The 14,376-nt window shown below is 43.0% G+C and overlaps 1 pseudogene; it reads right to left on the reverse strand.

The window, feature by feature from the left end:
- Positions 1 to 566: 566 nt before the first annotated feature.
- LOC146440099 (nucleoporin NUP42 pseudogene) lies at positions 567 to 11,289 on the reverse strand (annotated as a pseudogene).
- Between the last annotated feature and the right edge of the window lie 3,087 nt (positions 11,290 to 14,376).

Raw genomic sequence — 14,376 nt, forward strand, 5'->3', positions numbered from 1 at the left:
TTTATTGAAAAGGAGAAAGACATATAAATATTTCCCAAGAGAAGTAAGTGATGCACAACACAATTGCTCACCACCCACTGACTGCTGCCCACCCCATCTCCAGGCAGTGACCTCCCCCTCCTGGCCAATTCTCCCCAGTCTAGATAGCAAACATGACATTCTGTGGTATGGAATATCCCTTTGGCTAGTTCAGATCAGCTGTCCTGGCCTTGCTGCCTCCTGGCTTCTTGTGCACCTTGTCCTGGCAGAGCATGGGACATTGAAAAGTCACAGAATCATGACTTTGGAGTGAAAGGGTCTGTAAAGATCATCTTGTTCCATATTCCCTGCCATGGGAACACCTTCCACTAAACCAGGTTGCTCAAAGCCTCATTCAACCCAGCCTCTTTAATTTTTTTTTTTTTTTATCTGAGAGTTAATTATTGGAATAGACTTAAAGGTGAAACAAAACTGAACTGAAATGGCAACACTTTGTTTCATTACCCAACAAAAACATGGTGTATTTGTTCTATCAGAGGAGTTAGAAAACAACTTTTATTAAACTTTCAAAATAAACTTGGAAAGTCCTAAACATTTAAAAGTTCTAGTGGTGGTGGTTTAAGAGGAAGTTTTCCCATTATAATATTTTTTTGCTTCAAATTGTTTCAATTTTTCAGCCACTCTCTGGTGTAAATAAATTTTTTGAAGTAGTATTGTTTGTGAGTGCAGAAGATGCTGATGTGATCTTATATCCAGAGACACTGACAATCTATCCAAATAAAATACTGCTGGAATGTGAGGCAGCAGTTGCTACTGCTGAATTAAATGTTCCAAAGGCTGTAAGCACAGTGATGCTTGAAGAGTTCACAGCAGAAGGATTGCTAGGCAAGGATGTAGCCCCAAATTCAGGAGGATTACAACCAGCAGAAATGCTCTCAAAAGTGGCAGTGTTTCCAGATGATGATGCTCTGGCAAGATTAGAAATCATTGTAAAGGAGAAACTGGTAGCACTGTTACTGCTGCTCTTCACAGGAAAGCTCAGCAGCCCAAAGCTTGATGTTTGCTGTCCTGCAAATCCAAAGGAAGGCAAGGGTTGAGTGCTTGTGTTCTTTAATTCAGATAGCACAGCTGCTTTTGTCAATGCATTTAAGGCTTTCAATGGAGGCAGCTGATTTTTCCATTGTCCATTCCGCTGGGCAGAATTTATATAGTTCTGAATGTTATTGTTTGCCCAGCAGTCATAACACTCCAGATGGAACTGTTCTGGTGAGAAATCTAAGAAGTCTGAGAAATTAAACTTTTCTTTCATTGGTGAGTAAGATGAAACTATCCATTATCCTGAAGATTCCCAATTTTCCATTTCTTTCACTACACAGTCAAGAAGTCTCTGCTCTTCATCTTTATAGCCATCAGCAATATTTTGACTGTTCATTAATGCAGAAAATCTGTTCTGCAATAAGTTCTTGACCTAGGGTAAGAACTACTTAGCAACAACCGAAACATCAGTGTGTTATCAATATTATTCTCATACTAAATCCCAAACCACAACACTGGATAAGGTACCGAGAAGAAAGTGAACTCTGTTGCAGCCAAAACCAGGGCAGACTCTCAGAGGAATGTTACTTTATCCAAGCTCCCTGGGATTTATGCCACAGTGTCATCATTCCTGACATAAAAGTAATAACTGAAGAACAATGATTCAACTGGGGGTAAGATTCAACTGTTTCAATGTTAATTGCTTTGGAGTTAATTGTTCAGTAAGAAAATTATCTAGGTTTTTAATTGTTGGACAGAGAGACAAATGACTCAGCCCATCTTGAAATGGGAGATGCTGATGAATCACTGAACAGAAAGATACCTATATCAAAAAATACTCCTTTGAGTATGGAAGAAATGGAGAATACTTGCTTACCAAAAGTGTTGAGCTTGTGGATGGCTGAAGTGGTGGGAGACAAATTGCACCCCAAGTTTGCTATAAATCAGGGTTTGGGTTCCTTATAAATCACACCAAGAGTTTCTTAATGTGATTGATTTTAAAGAGCAGATGGGATGTCAAAGGAGGAGTCCAGTTCTGTGAACATAAAACTGTCCAGTCTTCCTCCTGCATATGTAAAAATTAAATGAATACCCATGTGTGGAGGAGTTGCACACCAAAATAGCCTGAACATGGGAAGCAGTAACTCTTCTGGTGTGTACAATGAAGCTGCAACTGAAAGCCCAGGCAGCTTTCAGAAATCTGGAGAGCCTTTTGAAATGTCAGCCCTTCATGTAAATTCACTATATATATTTATATATATACATATAATGAAGAAAGTCATTATGGTTATGTTTTATTTATATTTCTCTTCTGAAGAAGGGTAGCAGAGTTTAAGGAAATGAGACATGTTGTGCCCCCAGGGGAAAGTCTTCCTGTAGATATGTCTTTTGCAGGCAAGGACAGAGCAAGTCATCTTGTGGGCACACTGCTTTTGTGCCTTGCTTGGTGGAAAATTGCAAGTTTAATTGGGTTTTTCCCCTGCTGTTTTTTTAACAATACTGCACCTGTCACTATGCAGGGAATGTTGTATATGAAAAATGTCCAAAAAAGATTAAGACAAGTGGCATCCTAGTGAGTTGTTTAGTGCTGAGGGCATAAATGGCAAATCTCAACAGTCTATGACAACAATAGAAATAATGTGTTAAAAACCAAAGCAAAAATCACTACACTATACAGCTTAGTTATATGCAAATCAGGGAGCATTAAAAGTCAGTCTCTTAATATTTTTTTAAGAAAGAAAATACAGAGCTCACAAAGCATGATAAACTGCCTGGTCCCAGTGGTGACAGAAATACTGTCAATTCCCATGTGGCACCAGCAGCAATGCAGATTTCTGTACATTCTACTCATAGTGTGTCAATAGCATCCTCAGGAGTTCTCCAGGAGACACAACATGGTGAAGTGAGCATTGGTCTGGGTCCACCAACGGATCTGGCTGCTGGAAAGCTGTGTGTCTCTGTGTGCAGTCCAGCTTTTAGTTTCCTACTGCCATACAGAGATCGGCAACCTTACAATGCCTGTGCCCTGTGCTCCCCCAAGGCCTGGATGTCTCATAAGGAATTCACAGTCACCACTTGGAGGGGAAATTGTCTTAAATCACTTTGAGGAGCTATGGAGAATAAGATTCCATCTCACATCCTCATCCTTGCGTGGACTCATACTGATCCTGTCTGTGCCCCCTGGAAGGTGTTTCCCTCCAGACACGCTGAAGTAAGTAGATTGTCCCAGAAATTTCCTATAGAAGAGGAGCAGTGGTCATCTCCTTTAAGACATAACCAGAAGTAGCAGCAATGACTTCCTCACATGTAATCTTTATAATGTAATTCTGAGTGGGCAGAATGCTCTGCATGGGATACAATTCCCTTCACTTCTCCACCTGAAAGAATTCCAGTTGCCTCCCACCACCTAGGAGAGTGTATCAGCCAGCAAGGTATACATGCTCTGGCAGATGTTAAAGCAAGGAAGAAGGAGGATAGAAGGAAAAGGGCTGCTAGTTACATTTTTTAAAGTGTTACCTAAAATTGAATGGGAGTGACTTAATTTTTAAGATGTTTCTGTAGGACAGGGGTCTTGGGAAAGAGCAAAACAGCTTGTCCAGCCCTGGGGTGTCCAGCCTGGGGCCAGCCAGCCAGGAGTGACACTTTTGTGTGAAAGGCAAAGTTCTTTCACACTGCCCAAATTAAGTGAAGACTTATGAAACACATCCACTCCTTCACAGTTAAAAGTCTGTCAGAATTAAACCTCTTCTTTTACAATCACTCAATTTTTCTGGCACACCTTACTTGGAGAGACATGCCACTTAGGTCTCTTCCATGTCCTTTCTCCCTGTTTATTTCAGAGTGTGTCTGCTAAAGCTTTTAGCTGTTCTTCCATTCATGGTGCTGTCTTCGATGTCTGTTTATCCCTGGTACCATGCAGTGTCACATAATCATATTGCAATGGCTTCAATGAACAAATCCCTCCTTCCAAGCAGCAAATATATCATTGTTCAACATGAATAAAGGTATACTCTCTTTTGCAGGATCCATATTTCCAGTGTCATGTCTGGCCAGCCAATCCCTTAAGATAAGTTCTAGGAATCAAGGAAATAGCCCCAGATAATTAATTTTTTTCTGAAATGCCAGCACTCGTTTATAAAAAAATGAATTTTGCTAGTCCAATGTGAAAATAAAGAGGTGCTAGAGACAAAAGTAGAACTCACAACACTTGCTTTAATTTTTTTTTTATTTCTTTACTCTTTTGTCTTTATATTTTTAACAAATTGTTATGACAATTTTCTTATTTAATGTTTCAATAGCTGCTATGGGTCTTTTGATAACTGCATGCCTTTGACTTATCTACAGACCAGAGCTTAGTGGTATGATAGGTGTCATGAGCAACCATAACTATTTTGCTCTAGAGAGTTGTTAACTAATGCCAAAGAAGTAACATCACAATTTCACCACATGTTCTGCAAAACTTAGGAAGGTATTTTGTGAGTTAGCTGCAAAGAACCAATTATGCTTGGGAAGCTCTATCATTTAAAATGTTCTCTGCAGTGGGTACAAACCTGCAAGGAAAATGGATATATGGATGTGATACAAATTTTGTATATGGAATCCACTTCTGTGTAGCCTAATGAGAAACCTAAGCACCACTTCTTGTCTGATGTTACAGAGAACTTGAACTTTGTGTTTGCTATGTGTTTGCAATTTTAAGTTTGGCTAAATTAATATACCTACTGCAAGCTATATCACAGGAATGTTAAAATGCTGGGATTTTTCTTCTGCTGCTATCCCTCACTGTCTGAATGTATGTTAATACTCATATGGCTCAGCCATTTCACTGAACCATTTTTTTTCATAGACAATGTTGATTAAATCTGGAATTTTACTTCCTTCTGTACCTTGTGCTGTTCTCAGATGATGGCCACATTTGGCAAGGGCTGACAGAGCATGTGTTGTATTTCAAATATCCCTGCCCAAATGTAACCACAATCTGGTTTGAGGGGGAACTAGTTACAAATACTTGTTTGACCTGCTATATGTTTATACATGACTCCACAAAACAGGCTATAAATTAATGGATTTCCTTTTCCTTATTATTGCATGACAATTCCTGTATGTTTTTGTCCAGTTGTATATCAGCTACAATCTTTCTAAGATGGGGACTAGTAAGTTTTTTTAGGCTGTGCTCATCTTGAGATTTTATCTGTGTCTGTATTTTTGTAGCCCTCAAAAATAATAAACGTAATTTATAGTACTTTCTTATTCTGTAATGTTAAGTTATTCCATCAGATCTCAATGTGAAAGCTGCTTCAAAGGGAAGCTGCTGGTTATGAGCACAGAAAGTTGTCAACCTGTGAAGTGGTTTGACTCCTGAGGAGAATGCTCCTGTTTAAAAATACTTACATCCTTTTGTAGTATTTTTTGATCTTATGTTGAAGATTTTAAATTGGCTTTTGAACCTGTGTTCGGCATTTTATAGAGCTGAATTAATTGTAAGCTTTATGCTTTCTTTTTCTTGAAAGGTTATTCAGTTCCATTTTCTCCTTACAAAAATGCCATAAGGGACTCCTGTGAGCCCACAAGAGAAAATGAAAGCTTACAGTTTATAAAATGCATTTACCTGTGTGTGTAAGCTGTGACTAACTGAATTGAACTTCCCCCAGCACTGTTGTTATTATATACCATACATCTCCCACAGATATACAAGACTCAAGGTCAGTGGGGAACGAAAGTTTTTGTATAAATACCAGTATGCAAGAGTCCATCATCTTCTGAAGCTGTTGTGCCTGAAGTGTGAAATAGCCATGAGAAAATTTGCTAAAATAACTGTTATTGTTTGCCTGTACGCTCAGCTGCTTCTCACAGAATACTTGCAGCTGCAAAGGGTTTCTATGAACAGGTGCAAAATAGTTGTGTTTCAGCCCACAGAGATTTTACAGTAGAGGGAAGTGGAGAGAGGAAGAGAAAGGCAGAGAATCAGAATGACTTGCTTTGGAAGGAACCTTAAAGACAGCTTAGTTCCAACTCCCCTGCCATGGGCAGGGACACCTTTCTCTAGACCAGGTTTCTCTGAGCCCTGTCCAACCTGGTTTTGAACACTTCCTGGGATGGGACATCCACAGCTTCTCTGGGCAACCTGTTCCAGTGCCTCACCACCCTTATCATAAAGAATTTCTTCCTATCATCTAATCTAAACCTGCCCTCTTTCAGTTTAAACCAATTCCCTGTTCTAACACTACAGGCCCTACTGAAAAGTGTTTCTCTGTCTTTCTTATAAGCCCCTTAAGTACTGACAGGCCATAATAAGGTTTATCTGGAGTCTTCTCTTGCCCAGACTGAGCAACCCCAATTCTGCTAGCCTTTCCTCATAGGAGAGATGCTCCATTGTTGACTTGAGCTTTAGCAATGACCAGGCAAACTGATGTTTTCTGTGGAAGGAAATGGGTTTCTCCCACTTATCAGCTGAGGCTTGGTTTAAATTGCTTGAGCTGCTTTTAAGGACAGGACTGCTGGTGACAGTGCTCACTCTTATTAAGTGTGTTCATGTGTCACTTTGTCTTAGAGATTACAACTATCTGCTTATAGACTTACATACTTTTTAATTACTCAAACATCCTTCAGACTTGATGCATCTCCACATTTTTCTGTCGTATAAGACTCCCACACAATCTCCTGATTGTTTAGTAATAACTTAAATATACTAAATGGTACTGCCCCTCTACAGCTACCTTTAAATTCTTACTTTATGTGCCTAAATTGTCTACCTTTGTATCTTTTAATCAGTTTCAAATCCCACTGCAGCATTTTGACATTTAACCCAGAACTAATTAGTTTGCCTAACAGTCTTTAAAAGAGCGTAATGAAAATCCAAATAAATTATCCCGTACCAGCCAATTTTATCTATTACTAGTATTTTAGTAGAGACATAACTTTCTCATGCAGAATTGCTTCATCTCTATTGCCTTCCCTCTAAAACACACAAATAGTGGAAGCCACACCTTCAGCATCACATAACTAACTTTTTTGAAGCTGTGCTAATTTGCATCCATTGAGGACTTGACAAGAAACAAGTCTAAGAACCTCATCAAGCAATCTCTTCTCATGCAATTAGTCTTTAATTGTGTGAGTAGCCCCATTTACATTGGTAGTGAGATCGGATCATATATTTTGGCAGCTACAGCTTTTTGTGCTGAGGCAAGTCACAAAAAGTGCCCATATCTGCAGGAGCATTTCCCTAGGTGAGACATCTCACTGCTGCTCCTCCACTGCTGGTAGCTCTGTGAACTCAGAATTTTCCAAGCTCGATTGTTGTCTGCTCATGCTGCTGAAGGATGAGATACTGAGAATGGATGCCCTTCCCCCCACCTTTGGCCTTTCTCTGAAGGCTTATCTCGACCAGTATTCTTCATTATGAAAATGAGATTCCCTATCCCAAATATCAGATGCTGGGCAGCAGAGGTACCCTCCCAGTGTGTGCAGCCTGGGGTATGCCTCTGGATCCACCTCAAGGGAAGTGAGCATTTGAACTTGTGTTCCCATGATGCCAAATATGTACATGCTTTCTCTATAAATTTACTGACATTGGTTTTGTGGTTTTCCTGTGAGCTGCCTGAGAAGCTTGCAGGTACACACTAGTTATTAGCAGTGGCCAGACTATGCTTGCTTTCAAGAGAACTTTTCTCTGTATTGTGAAAACCTTCCTCAGGGGTTTAGCTCAAGCCAAACCTGCAAGCAGCATGTTAGTTGTTGGGTTGTAAGAGTGATATACTGCCAAGTGAAAGGGGGATGTTTCCTTGAACCCTTTTGTCCTAAGTTGCAATATTGATGTAGTTAAGTATTCTATTACCACCAGCTGTGGGCCATTAGCTGCTATCACCCACTCCGGATGACAGGCAATGGGCCATCCGTTAGCTATTATCACTTGCTAATGACCCACCCCGCATGACAGGCAATGGGCCATCAGGGACCCACCGTGTGACTCATAGACTTATCTCATCCCATTGTGAGATGCTCTGCCGAGGAGGGAGGAGCCAGGTGTTCCCACCTGGATATAACCTGGCCTTGGAACTGCCTGAGCTAGCCCTGTCTACTGGGTTCCCAGAGGACCAGAGCTACTACTGGATCTTCAGCTAGAGACTAGACCTTCACAGGATCACTGCTTCAACTGGACTACTTCAGTCGGACTGCTACTACCACCCTAACAGGGTGTTAGGTTGTATCTGACTTTGTCAGTGCTTTTCCTTGTATTATTTCACTTATTTTTAATTTCAATCTTGACTTGTGATCTCCCACTGGTTTGTTTTCAAACCAAGACATATTTTGGCGCCCAACGTGGGGCACGACCTGGGAAAACGCAAAAATCCTAGCACCATGATGCTCAGCTTATCTATATGGGTATTGTATCTCGCTCTCTATATTTTTCCTCAAATGGGATACTATCTGCCTGTCATATTGCTCCTGTTGCGACCAGGAAATGGCATGAAAATTGCTCTATTGGTTTATTATGCCTATGGCATGGTTACCTGTGAGACAATGAACACCATTCGTTATATATACTCAACTTTGTCTGCCTGGCCTAACCTGAGCTGCTTCGTCTGGGATCTCATCAGCAATCGCACCCACCCTCTGGGGCTAGGAAGAGAGAGCGGTTTCTTCCAACAGTTCAGGTCAGGCACAGCCGTCCTTGACAATATTGAGTTCTCCCTGGATGCTAAGGATGGCATAATCTTCCTGTCAGTTCTGTTTTCTTTTTTCTCTGCGACCAGCACCGTGTACCTCATGCTGAAGATCAAAACAATATTTTGTCTTCTTGAGAAGCAGAAACAAAGCAAATCAGAACAGCCAAAGCCCGTAGCAGTTGCCCCCGTCCAGAAAAAGAAATCCAAGAGCAAATCAGTCCGCACAGCGACTGATGAGGATGCGGCAAGACCATCTCACCAAGCAGAAGAGACAGAGCCGGAGATCATCACTCGCTCTCTATCCCTGGGGGAGCTGCGGAACCTACGGAAGGAATTCACCCGGCAGGCGAACGAGTCCATCCTGACCTGGCTGCTCCGTATCTGGGATGCCGCAGCTAACGACACCATTCTGGATGAAAGTGAGGCCAAGCAACTGAGATCCCTGTCCCAGGATGTAGTTATTGACCAGGGGATTGGGAGAACCCAAGAAACTCTCAGCCTCTGGCGGCGATTGCTGGCGAGTGTACGAGACAGATACCTCTGCAAAGAAGACCTCCAGATACACCAGAGAAAATAGAACACAATAGAACAAGGTATCCGATGCCTGAGAGAATTGACCGTACTAGAGATCATTTTCTCGAACAACGAGAGATACCCCAAGAGCCCAGATAACGTCCAGTGCACTTCACAAATGTGGCTAAAATTCGCGCGGCTCGGACCAGAGATATACTCTCGTTACCTGGCAACACTGCAGTGGAGGGAAGGCGAAGACCAGGTGGGCGTGTTAACAAACAAACTGAGAATTTATGAGGACACTGTCACCGCTCCACTACGCACCCAGGTCTCATCAGTGGAAACAAACCTGGCCGAGCAAGTCCGGAGCTTGATTGAAGAGAATCAGAAACTAAGGAAAGAGCTCAAAGAAAGATTTTTCCATGCCACACCGAAACCAACCCGAGTCTCTGCCATCAGGAGCAAAAGTCCCCCAGCCAAAAAAAGAAGACAAACTCCACGACGTGACCTCTGGTTTTTCCTGCAGGAGCATGGAGAAGACATGAAGAAGTGAGACAGAAAACCCACCTCCACCTTAGCAGCCCGGGTACGTGAATTGAAAACAGAAACATCCACTTCAAAAAGCTCATCTAAATACAACACTGCCCCAGTCTCTTGTAAACAGAACTCCAAACAAAATGAAAATAATAATATAACTGATCCTCTTAAAGGAACCTCAGAAACACATTTACAAGACAAAAACATCGTGCACCAAAAACAAGATTAGAAGAGCCCTGCCTCTAGCCAAGTAGAAAAAAGAGATAATCAGATCTATTAGACTGTGTAAATCCGATGGCCTAGCACGTCTAACCCACAAAGATACACAGCTTTGGTTGACACCAGCGCTCAGTGCACCCTGATGCCATCCAGGTATGTGGGGACCGAATCCATTTCCATTTCTGGGGTGACAGGAGGATCCCAGCAGCTGACTGTACTGGAAGCTGAAGTGAGTTTAACTGGGAACGAGTGGCAGAAACACCCCATTGTGACTGGTCCAGACGCCCCATGCATCCTCGGCATAGATTATCTCAGGAGTGGATATTTCAAAGACCCAAAAAAACATTGCTGAGCTTTTGGGATAGCAGCTGTAGAGACAGAAAACATAAGACAACTGAGTACCCTGCCCGGTCTCTCAGATAACCCGTCTGCTGTAGAACTACTGAGAATTGAAAAACAGCAAGTACCAATTGCTACAGCAACAGTGCATCGCCGGCAATACCGCACTGACAGAGACTCTGTGGCCCCCATCCATAAGATGATTCGGGATCTGGAGAGCCAAGGGGTGGTCAGCAAGGCTCACTCACCCTTTAACAGCCCTATATGGCCAGTGCATAAGTCCAGTAAAGAATAGAGACTGACGGTAGATTACCGTAGCCTAAATGAAGTCACACCACCACTGAGTGCTGCTGTACCGGACATGTTGGAACTTCAATATGAGCTGGAATCCAAGGCAGCAAAGTAGTATGCAACCATTGATATTGCCAATGCCTTTTTCTCCATTCCTCTGGCAGCAGAGTGCAGGCCTCAGTTTGCTTTCACCTGGAGAGGTGTGCAGTACACATGAAACCGACTGCCCCAGGGGTGGAAGCACAGTCCCACCATCTGCCATGGACTAATCCAGGCTGCACTGGAAAAAGGTGAGGCTCCAAAACATCTGCAGTATATTGATGACATCATTGTGTGGAGAGACACAGCAACGAAAATATTTGAGAAAGGAGAAAAAATCATCAAAATTCTCCTGGAAGCCGGTTTCGCCATCAAAAAGAGCAAAGTCAAGAGACCTGCCCGAGAGATCCAGTTCCTGGGAGTAAAGTGGCAAGACGGACGGCGTCAGATTCCTTCTGAAGTCATCAATAAGATCACCGCGATGTCTCCACCAACCAACAAAAAAGAGACACAAGCCTTCCTAGGTGCCATAAGCTTTTAGAGAATGCACATCCCTGAGTATAGCCAGATCGTGAATCCTCTCTACCTCATAACCCGCAAGAAGAACGATTTCTACTAGAGCCCTGAACAGCAGCAAGCTTTCACCCAAATCAAACAAGAGATCGCTCATGCGGTAGCCCTTAGCCCAGTCAAAACAAGACCAGAGGTAAAAAATGTGCTCTACTCTGCAGCCAGGAGCCATGGTCTGTCCTGGAGCCTTTGGCAGAAGGTGCCTGGCGAGACCCGAGGTCAACCACTAAGATTCTAGAGTCGAAGTTACAAAAAATCTGAAGTCAACTACACTCCCACCGAAAAAGAAATCTTAGCAGCTTACAAAGAAGTCCAAGCCGCCTCAGAGGTAATCGGCACAAAAACACAACTTCTCCTTGCACCCCGACTGCCGGTGCTGGGGTAGATGTTCAAGGAAAGGGTTCCCTCTACTCACCATGCCACTGATGCCACGTAGAGCAAATGGATTGCCCTCATCACACAGCGCGCCCGTATTGAAAACCCGAATTGCCCTGAGATTCTAGAAATTATAACAAACTGGCCTGAAGGTGAGACTTTTAAATTATCTTCAAAAGAAGTAAAAGAGCAAATAGCACGTGCCGAAGAAGCACCCCCGTATAACAAGCTGCCGGAGAGTGAAAGACGCTATGCACTCTTCACCGATGGGTCCTGCCAAATTGTAGGCACAGATCAGAAATAGAAAGCTGCAGTATAGAGCCCCACACGACAAGCTGTACAGGCTACCGAAAGACAAGGTAGATCGAGTCAAGTCGCAGAGCTTAAAGCCATCCAGCTGGCTTTGGATATTGCTGAACAAAAAAAATAGCCAAAGCTCTATCTCTACACTGACTCCTGGATGGTAGCCAACGCGCTATGGGGATGGTTAGATCGCTAGAAAAAGACTAACTGGCAGCGCAGAGAAAAACCCATCTAAGCCGCTGAGATTTGGCAGGACATCGCTGCCCGGGCAGAAAAGCTGACCGTGAAAGTTCGACACGTAGATGCACATGTACCTAAGAGTCGAGCTAATGAAGAGCATCATAACAACAAGCAAATAAACCAAGCTGCCAAAGTAAAAATATCACAAGTAAATCTAGACTAGCAACACAAAAGAAAATTATTTCTAGCTCGTTGGGCCCATGATGCCTCTGGTCATCAAGGGAGAGATGCGACATACAGGTGGGCTCGTGACCGAAAAGTAGACTTAACCATAGACAACATCTCACAAGTCATCCACAGCTGTGAGACTTGCGCTGCAATCAAACAGGCCAAGCAGGTAAAGCCTCTGTGGTATGGTAGACGATAGTCAAAGTACAAGTATGGGGAAGTATGGCAAGTTGACTACATCACACTTCCCCAAACCCGCCAAAGAAAGCGCTACGTGTTGACCATGGTAAAAGCAACCACAAAATAGTTAAAGACCTACCCTGTGCCTCATGCTACTGCCTAGAACACCATCTTGAGTCTAGAAAAGCAAGTCCTGTGGAGACATAGTACCCCTGAAAAAATCGAGTCTGACAATGAAACCCATTTCAAGAATGACCTCATAAGCACCTGAGCTAGAGAACACAAAATTAAATAAATATACCACATCCCCTATCATGCACCAGCTGCTGGGAAAGTTGAACAGTGCAACGAACTACTTAAAACAACTTTGAAAGCACTTAGCAAAAGAACCTTCAAAAATTGAAAACTAAACTTAGCAAAAGCCACCTAAATAGTTAACACAAAGAGTTCTATCAATCGAGCCAGTCCTGCCGAGTCCGAACCTTTGCACACAGTAAATAGAGATAAAATCCCTGTAATACACGTAAGAAGTTTCTTAAGAAAGACTGTTTAAATTAATCCCACCTCAAAAAAAAGCAAACCCATCCGTAGAGTGGTTTTTGCCCAAGAACCTAGTTATACTTAGTGAGTGATAAAAACAAATAAAAAAACCCGTTGTGTACCACAAAGAGACCTTATCTTGAGTAAGAACTCTGTAAATAATAATAAAATAAGGGGTAGATAATGTCCTAGGTTGCAATATTGATGTAGTTAAGTATTCTATTACCACCAGCTGTGGGCCATTAGCTGCTATCACCCACTCCGGATGACAGGCAATGGGCCATCCGTTAGCTATTATCACTTGCTAATGACCCACCCCGCATGACAGGCAATGGGCCATCAGGGACCCACCGTGTGACTCATAGACTTATCTCATCCCATTGTGAGATGCTCTGCCCAGGAGGGAGGAGCCAGGTGTTCCCACCTGGATATAACCTGGCCTTGGAACTGCCTGAGCTAGCCCTGTCTACTGGGTTCCCAGAGGACCAGAGCTACTACTGGATCTTCAGCTAGAGACTAGACCTTCACAGGATCACTGCTTCAACTGGACTACTTCAGTCGGACTGCTACTACCACCCTAACAGGGTGTTAGGTTGTATCTGACTTTGTCAGTGCTTTTCCTTGTATTATTTCACTTATTTTTAATTTCAATCTTGACTTGTGATCTCCCACTGGTTTGTTTTCAAACCAAGACACCTCTGTATTTGAGCAATCTATCAGTGGCCCCAGGGAAGAGGAGACCTTTGTGCCTGACTAGTCTGTCAGGACTCTGTTATGGGGACCCCACTAAACAGCCACTGTGTCAGACGGTGGCTTGAGCAATGATTCAGGGTCACACACTGACAGTGTCCCCACTCTTGGTTGGTTTATTATCAGTTTTGTCAAGCATGTCATCAACTGCCAGCAGCTGCCAGCACCCTTGAAGGACTCAAACTTACACTTTATGGAATAACACACTTTATTAGCAGACACACTGGTAATAGAAGACTGTGACAGGTTAAGGTGCAGAGATTGCCACTGGGAGTATACTGTAGCAATGTGGGTTTTTAGGATTCCATGCGCTCCCTTTGTTTCCCTGCTCTGTATACTATTGGTTCATTTTGAAATATGGTCTGCTGTACCTGAAAACCTATTGGTGTGTTCCCCCTGTCAATTCTCCCCCTCCATCTCCCAGCACTGGCTCCAGGGGAGAAAAATCCCACCCCTTCTCTTCCCCTTATAAGCCTGTGTCTGTATCAGATAGAGGTCTTCCATCTCTGAGCTGCCAGGCGCTGATCTACCCCCTTCTCCTTGCCCTGCAACCCCTTTTCCCCATACCCCAAATAAACCCCCCTGACAGAACAGAGATGGAGTTCCAGTTCGTTCCTTCGTCTTACTTCAT

This window comes from Lichenostomus cassidix, chromosome 3, assembly GCF_008360975.1.
Source record: "Lichenostomus cassidix isolate B80296 chromosome 3, HeHo_3.0, whole genome shotgun sequence".
NCBI lineage: Eukaryota > Metazoa > Chordata > Aves > Passeriformes > Meliphagidae > Lichenostomus > Lichenostomus cassidix.